The sequence below is a fragment of the Coregonus lavaretus genome (genome assembly GCF_964263955.1).
Source record: "Coregonus lavaretus genome assembly, contig: HAP1_SCAFFOLD_787, whole genome shotgun sequence".
NCBI lineage: Eukaryota > Metazoa > Chordata > Actinopteri > Salmoniformes > Salmonidae > Coregonus > Coregonus lavaretus.
Window position 1 is genome coordinate 184,259 of NW_028163316.1, and position 7,456 is coordinate 191,714.

General features: G+C 43.7%; 1 pseudogene across 1 annotated transcript; it reads right to left on the minus strand.

Annotated features, from left to right (window-relative positions):
• Positions 1-827: 827 nt before the first annotated feature.
• On the minus strand, positions 828-6,751 carry LOC311118256 (ATP-dependent RNA helicase DHX58-like; annotated as a pseudogene). Its single transcript, XR_014615615.1, has 12 exons — positions 6,634-6,751; positions 6,238-6,457; positions 5,622-5,816; positions 5,083-5,273; positions 4,823-4,936; positions 4,599-4,731; positions 4,260-4,445; positions 3,874-4,124; positions 3,438-3,749; positions 3,048-3,244; positions 2,839-2,929; positions 828-1,886 (listed from the first exon to the last, which is right to left on the minus strand). The product of XR_014615615.1 is annotated as an ATP-dependent RNA helicase DHX58-like (transcript).
• Between the last annotated feature and the right edge of the window lie 705 nt (positions 6,752-7,456).

The window sequence follows — 7,456 nt, forward strand, 5'->3', positions numbered from 1 at the left end:
AAAACAGTAAATTCTTTGCGTCAGACTCATTAAAGAAAAAATCTTCATCCAGTTTGAGGTGAGTAATTGCTGTTCTGATATCCAGAAGCTCTTTCCGGTCATAAGAGATGGTAGCAGCAACATTATGTACAAAATAAGTTACAAACAATGCAAAAAAACACTAAATATCACAATTGGTTAGGAGCCCGTAAAACGGCAGCCATCCCCTCCGGCGCCATTATGTCGATGGCTAAATCTAGCCTTTAGAAGTTGCTAAACCCAAACAAGTTTTTTCAAGGATGGAGTTGAGGAGCAAAGAAAGCTTTGCACTGGAAATAAATATTGCCTTTCGTGATTGACGTTTAAACGTTCCATTGACCAACCTTCTAGGTCTAACCTTCTCATTAGCCACTAGAGAACCAGGTAAGCAGACTGAATTACAGTTAGTGATCATATCTGCTCATTTCTGATATAAACATACAGTGCAGCAATGTATGCACATTTACTGAAATATCCCATGGATAGGAGAGCAATATCTAACTCTTCCTCACTCTTACACAGCCCGGGGTTATGGAATCTCAGCAGGGCCCGGCTCCAAAAACAACAGCCAGTATTCATTCATACACTCAAATCATTATTATTGGTCACATACACATATTTAGTAGATGTTATTGTGGGTGTAGCGAAATGCTTGTAAATGCTCCCTATACCTTGAAACCTATAGCAGCCAACAGCACAGACACCTGTTGATGACCATGGCCACATACACAATCTTCCCCCATACTAAACTAAAGGGCACAGGTTAGGGAAAGAAGGAATCTAAAAACATAAGTTCCCTCTACTGCAGGTATGGAAGTAGACATTGGAGGGCTAAGAGCGCCATCTTGTGCAAGAGTTTATGAAGACAGGAATGAAGGTGAAATCTATATACTTCTATTATTTATTTCTATTAGTTATCTATTATTTTATTTTTCATTTATAACATTCAATATAGACATGTGCAGACAAATAATGTCCAATTATTTATCAAGGATAAAAAAAGTAATTACAGTAGAACGTTTCATTTGTTTTAGGCAAGGAAAGGCACACAGTTCTGAACACATTAATATAGCAAAAATATTTTGAAATCCCAATTTGAATGTTTTCATACATGATCAAGTAGCAGCAAGTTTCAGGCAGTATCAGGCGGGGGGCATACGTTTCAGGTTCAAGCTAAAACAAAGACAGTACAGATTAACACAATCAAATTCATGACAAAATATGGACGATGCTGATAGTACTTTGCTAAAAATAGAAAAACTGATAATTTGAGTTAATCTTAGAACAGGGCTGCTAAGTTCATATGTTTTTGCGTGCTTGGCTGCGATGCAGCAGAAGAAACCCACACGTCTCTGGTGAGGGAGGGAGAGAGGACCTTGGGCATAAACAAAGCTGTCGCGCTAATTCTAACCCTGACCATTGTGTAACATGCTTTAGCACACTGCCGCGTCACACCGCCTACAGCAGCGTGGCGGCCAGACCTGATTTACCGGGCCAACCATACCCAAGGCACAGCATCTCTCCCCCGTCATAGGACTACGACACACTTCAGGATCATGCATAAGGAACACAAAAGTAGTCTAGACTAAGCAACACAGACTGAGAGAGAGAGAGAGAAAGGAAGAGAAAGGTGAAAACCATGAAAACACCAGTTGTAGTCCTTCTTCCAGTGTAATAGTGTATCAATCGAACATGCCAGGGAACTTGTTATTACAGTACGTGGTGAAGTTAAACTCCTCCACTGTAAACTCAACGTCCTTCCACTTCTTGGCTAGTTTTCTTCCCTCTGGAGTCTCCATGGCAAAGTTCTCGATGGCCAGAATGGGCAGCAGGGCAATCTCCTTATATACCATTTCCATTCCCCATTGCTGTTCAGATATGAATATATAAACAAATATACTGATGTAGATTTCCATATATAAGCATGTTAAAAGACAATAGAATAGTCCTAGTAACATAAGATAAACGGAAAGGCTGCGGATACAAATTCTACTGGACCTTTCTTCCCGGGGTGTAAAAGTCCCGAAGTTTCTGTGCATGTGCAGGATTCTGTATTTACGCACAGTCTCTGCTCTACTCCTAGAGAACAGGCTATTCTGGCGAATGGTTCTCGTTTAATAAAGTGAGATCAAAGCTGAATCAATTTCTGCAAGATCACATAATGATAGTATTGTACATAACAGAACTGAATATACACTGAGCGTACACAACATAAGGAACACCTTCATAATATTGAGTTACACCCCCTTTTGCCCTCAGAACAGCCTCAATTCATCGGGGCATGGTCTCTACCAGTGTGCCTGGCACCTACTACCATACCCCGTTCAAAATCACTTAAATATTTTGTCTTGCCCATTCAACTCTGAATGGCACACATACACAATCCATGTCTCAATTGTCTCGAGGATTAAAAATCATTCTTTAACCTGTCTCCTACCTTTCCACTACACTGATTGAAGTGGATTTAACAAGTGACATCAATAAGGGATCATAACTTTCACCTGGATTCACTTGGTCAGTCTATGTCATGGAAAGAGCTGGTGTTCATAATATTTTGTACACTCAGTTTAATAGCATAGTATAATAATAATAATAATAATAATAATATGCCATTTAGCAGACGCTTTTATCCAAAGCGATTTACAGTCATAATACATTAATGTTACTGTAAGACAAAAAACACCACCTCAGGTTTTAGAATGGTGACCTTTTTCTCTCATGCAGCCACAACACAACAGCGCGCCACTAGACAAAATATCTGCCTACGGATCCGCAGCCTCGGCCTAAAATAAAAAGCTAGAGATTAAAGGCCAACCTCACCCTGCCACAGGCAGCACAGCTGATCACACGGCCTGGCTCCCAGTCCTCAAAAGTTTTCAGAAGGGTCTGCCCATTGGTTTTATAGTACCTCCTGAAAACACACACACATGCACAGGTTAACTCCTCACACACAAACACACTGATGCAAAAACACTTCCAATATGTGACAGTGACAGTATCAGGACAGACATTAGAGAAACACAACTTACTCAAAGTCAGGTTTGATGTTGACATGGTGTGCGTTTTCAATTACTTTAATGTCATTGCCTAAGGCCACGAGCACAAAACAGCCTCGACGCGAGAGCTGAATGCTAGCAGCACTGAAACGACCCTTCTTCTTGATCTTCAACTGTTCTTTCAACTGTCTGGTCAGTGATCTAATAGTGGAGACAGAGAGAGAAAAGATCTAGTGAAAAAGAGATTAGAGAATGAGGAATTGGCATGCTCAACTCAAAAATAATTTGGGTGCCGGGTTCAAAAGACATATACTGGAAAAAAGGAAAGTGAGTGAGTGTAGGTTTTTCCAAAGAGATGAGATACATGCAGGGGTAGTACATAGAGAAAGATACCAGCCTCACCACCATGAGGAATAGCCTCACCTTCATTTGGAACTCCCAGGGCTCCATCCTCTGCACTTCGCTGATGGCCCTGCCAGTCAATTCCTCCAGACATTCATTGAGATGTTCCCGACGCACCTCCCGCCCCCCTGCCTGGGCCACCACAGAGTAAACGCTGTCACTCGCCCGAGCCCGGCCACTGGCCTGCTGTTGTGCGATCTCATTGGTCAGCAGCCCATAGCGCACCACCAGGTTGCATTCTGGGATGTCCAGGCCCTCCTCGGCAACGCTGGTGGAGATCAGGAGGTTGAGGGAGCCCTGGCGGAAGTTTTTGATTGTGTCCTTCTGCTCATTCTACAAGCGCACCCACAGAAACACACAAACAGAGGTCAGTTGTTGGTATGACACAGGCATTGGCACTTTCCAACCCACCTTTCTATACCTCCAAAAGTTCTGACTGTGTTTAATGTCAGGTTACCTGGGTCATGTAATTGATGCCGTTGCCAGCGCCTGTCAGAATGGCTGCCCTGATACCAGCACGCTGCAGGGCTGGGTTCTTGGACACCCAGTCATACAAGCTGTGGGTGCTTTTACGGGTCTTGGAGAAGAGGATGCCTCTGGAGTGCTCACCCTGGTCAAACTGCTCCAGCAGGGTGCTCTGAAGCTTCCCCATCTTAGGGTTTTCAAACCGGTCATCGCCTGCCAGTTTCCTCAGCTCCACCTCGTTCTCTGTTGAGGATCAGGACACTGACTATCAATGTTCAGAAGTTGAACTTCCTATACTCTTAATATTCCCAAGAATCACACGCATACAGTATGTGAGAAAGTGGGAGAGATTGTTCCAAGGGAATTGCAGGTTCTCACCCTGGTAGAGTCCAAGCAGGAAGAAGTCGGTTCCATCCATGGCAGTGGAGCTCTTGGTGCTATAGTAGGCCTCTAGGACCCTAAAGGCATCCACCATGCGCACTGTGTCGTTGATGAGCAGGGCGTCGTTGTACTGACGCAGGTGGAGAGCACACTGGGCCAGCAGTCTGTTCCTGTCCGTCACACCTACACCAGGAAACACACCGTCACACCTACACCAGGAATTCAAAAGTATGGCATTGACTGAGGAAGGTTCCTTGTGTGATTTGGTGCATGAAAATGATTCCTATGCTTTGCTTCTATAATGTGGTATTATTTCATATTAAGAGGATGATTTACCCTTCTTCTACAGAATCACCACGTCTGCCTCATACTCCTGCGTGCCAAACTCCCTGATAGAAAAGTCAGGCCCTAAGGCCATGAAGTCATGGATAAACTGCATCATGAACTTCAGGTGATCCCCAAATGGGTCCTGAGACAAAACAACAGGAGTTTGTTGAATTCAAACCAATACAGCTCTCAAGTTCAAAGGCTATATGTTTATAGAACAGAATTGAACTCACCTGAGGTCTTCTGTCAACGATGTCAAACCTTTTCCTGGGTCTGGGGACCTTTTTCTTCAGCTCAGGGGCATACACTTTAGACGACACAATCACTGAGTCCAGGTTGGCACAAATCTGAAGGCGATAAATAACGAAATTAGCTAAATGTAAAGGGTAAACATAAAGTGTTAGATCAGGGTCATTATTAGGTTTTACCCAGGGTGAACGTTTGGGCTGAAGAAATAGCATGTAAAGACCACCAGAGAGAGAGAGAAACTGACCTGCAGCACATGCCCCACAGCTCCTTTGATGCTCTTGGCTCCCCCTGTCCCAGGAGAGGCAGTGAGGCCCAGGATCTGTGGCAGCCGCCTCTCCCCCTTCAGCTTCTGCGCCACGTAGCGCCCCATGATCTTATTATAGACACCGTCCTTATGCGTGTGGTGGCACTCATCAATGATCAGCAGAGTGAACTCTATGGTGGGAGAAAGGAACACAATGGTATTGTGACCTCAATGGAATACAATGGTCTTACTGTATAATAGTTCAACATATGGTTTAAACCTAAGATTTGGACCAGTCTTTTAGGTGTGTTAGCTTAGGTTCCAGAGCTTTAGTGTGTCAGGTATAGATACTCTTTATCATGTAGTGTCTGTCAATTGGGATTGATACCAAGGGCTACTGGTGCACAGTGGAACAAAGCCTGGGAGCCATTTTACAACAACCTAACTTCTGAATAATTAGTAACAAGTAGCGTGTACTACACATACCTCACAGTAATAACATGATTCAATATGTGGTAGGCAGCAGAGTAGCCACTCACGTGAGAGCTCGACATGTTTTCCCTCCTCCTGGTTGGTCAGGGCATTCTCCAGTATCTGATGACCAGGTCAGAGTTCTTGACCTCGCAGCCAAAGAAGTCCTTCTGGTCACAGTCCCCACTGATAGACACCAGGCTATAGTCCCGACCCAGGTAGGGTTTGAACTCTTTGTTGTAGTGCTGGTCTACCAAATGAACCTGGAAAACATAATGTAAACTGTAATGTCCCACTGTTTAGATTGCTTCTCTTTTTAAGAACTGAGGTCGGGGCATTCATATACATATACATACTCAGAAGTATGCTGGCATTACATGGTTCACATGGTATATCACTCCCACTATCTGGCTACTGTAAAACATGGAACTGGAATCCCACAGTACGAATACACGGACTGGATTATGGCATAATGTTCATTACATTACATCAACAACAGTTAGCCATGGTTTCCATGGGAAGAGCAGAACATTTATTTTCTGGCTTTGTATAGGATTAACAACACACCCATACTAAAGGTCAGACTACCTAGATAAAATTACACGGGTGGGTCAGTTATCTGGCCAGTTACTCTGAAACAACTGCTAAATAGGTCCAAAGCTCTATTAACCCCTCCCTACCTACCTTGTTTACCAGCACGGCCACCTTAGCTCCAGGGTTATTCTCCAGATGTTTTTTGGCCACATATACAGCAGCCCGGGTCTTTCCTCCTCCGGTGGGCAGCCAGATGATGATGTTCTCCCCTCGGAGAGCCCTCTGAACCACCTCCTCCTGGTACCCATACAGCCCAAAGTCTGCCATCCTACTGGTCTACTGGTCCACACACAACACCTGACTCCTTGTCCTTAGAAATAAAAACACTCATTAGACAAAAGGCACCACAAGGCTATTTTTAAACTGAAATGCAAAACACACTGCAAATGTCCTGCTACATGTCCTTACAGTACTACAACTTAATACTACTACCATTTGTGGCAGTCTGCTATATATGAAGTCAAGCCATTTTAAAACTCAGCTCACCAAGTGTTTCTGAAGCAGCTCTATGTTTTGGATCAGCAGCAGATAATGTCCATGGTCCGTTGTGGCCAGGTTTTGAGTACAGAGGGGTTTTCACTGATGAAGATCCACCGGACTGACACCCAAATAGAAAAATGAAACCAAAAGCACTTCCATCTCTTGTGAAGAGGGGGTCCTATTCAAGGGAGTTCTTGAGGTCCAACAAAGTATGTCTAAGTAAAAGAAGTGACACAAGGATATGAATTACGGGAAGATTAGAAGAGTTGTAGAGATATTAATACATGTAAGGAGCCGTTTCAGTCATGGAATCTAGTACTGTAGGTCTACCAAACTGCAGATGTGTTAATCTAGTGGTATTGTATTGAGAGGGACTGGTATGTTTGTAACTATTTGCAGTCCAGAAGAAAGCCGTTGCAGATTTCTGTCGGCCCCTGACAAAGCACCCAGAGCCCTTAATGGGCCCCATTCTTACCAGCTGTGACATCAGGAAAACAAAACTGCAAGTCACATTGGGAAACACCCTTACAGCATGTCTGAATGGCATTTAACCCTGCTGAATTAATATTAATAAGCCATTTAGCAGACGCTTTTATCCAAAGCGACTTACAGTCATGCGTGCATACATTTTTGTGTATGGGTGGTCCCGGGGATCGAACCCACTACCTTGGCGTTACAAGCGCCGTGCTCTACCAGCTGAGCTACAGAGGACCACTTATGGTCACACCTACTAAACAACACTGCATGGTTACTGGAACATAAAAACACATTACTGTATACTGTAACTAGCTGCCATCTTATAAGGTAATATTAAGCACAGACATCTTTT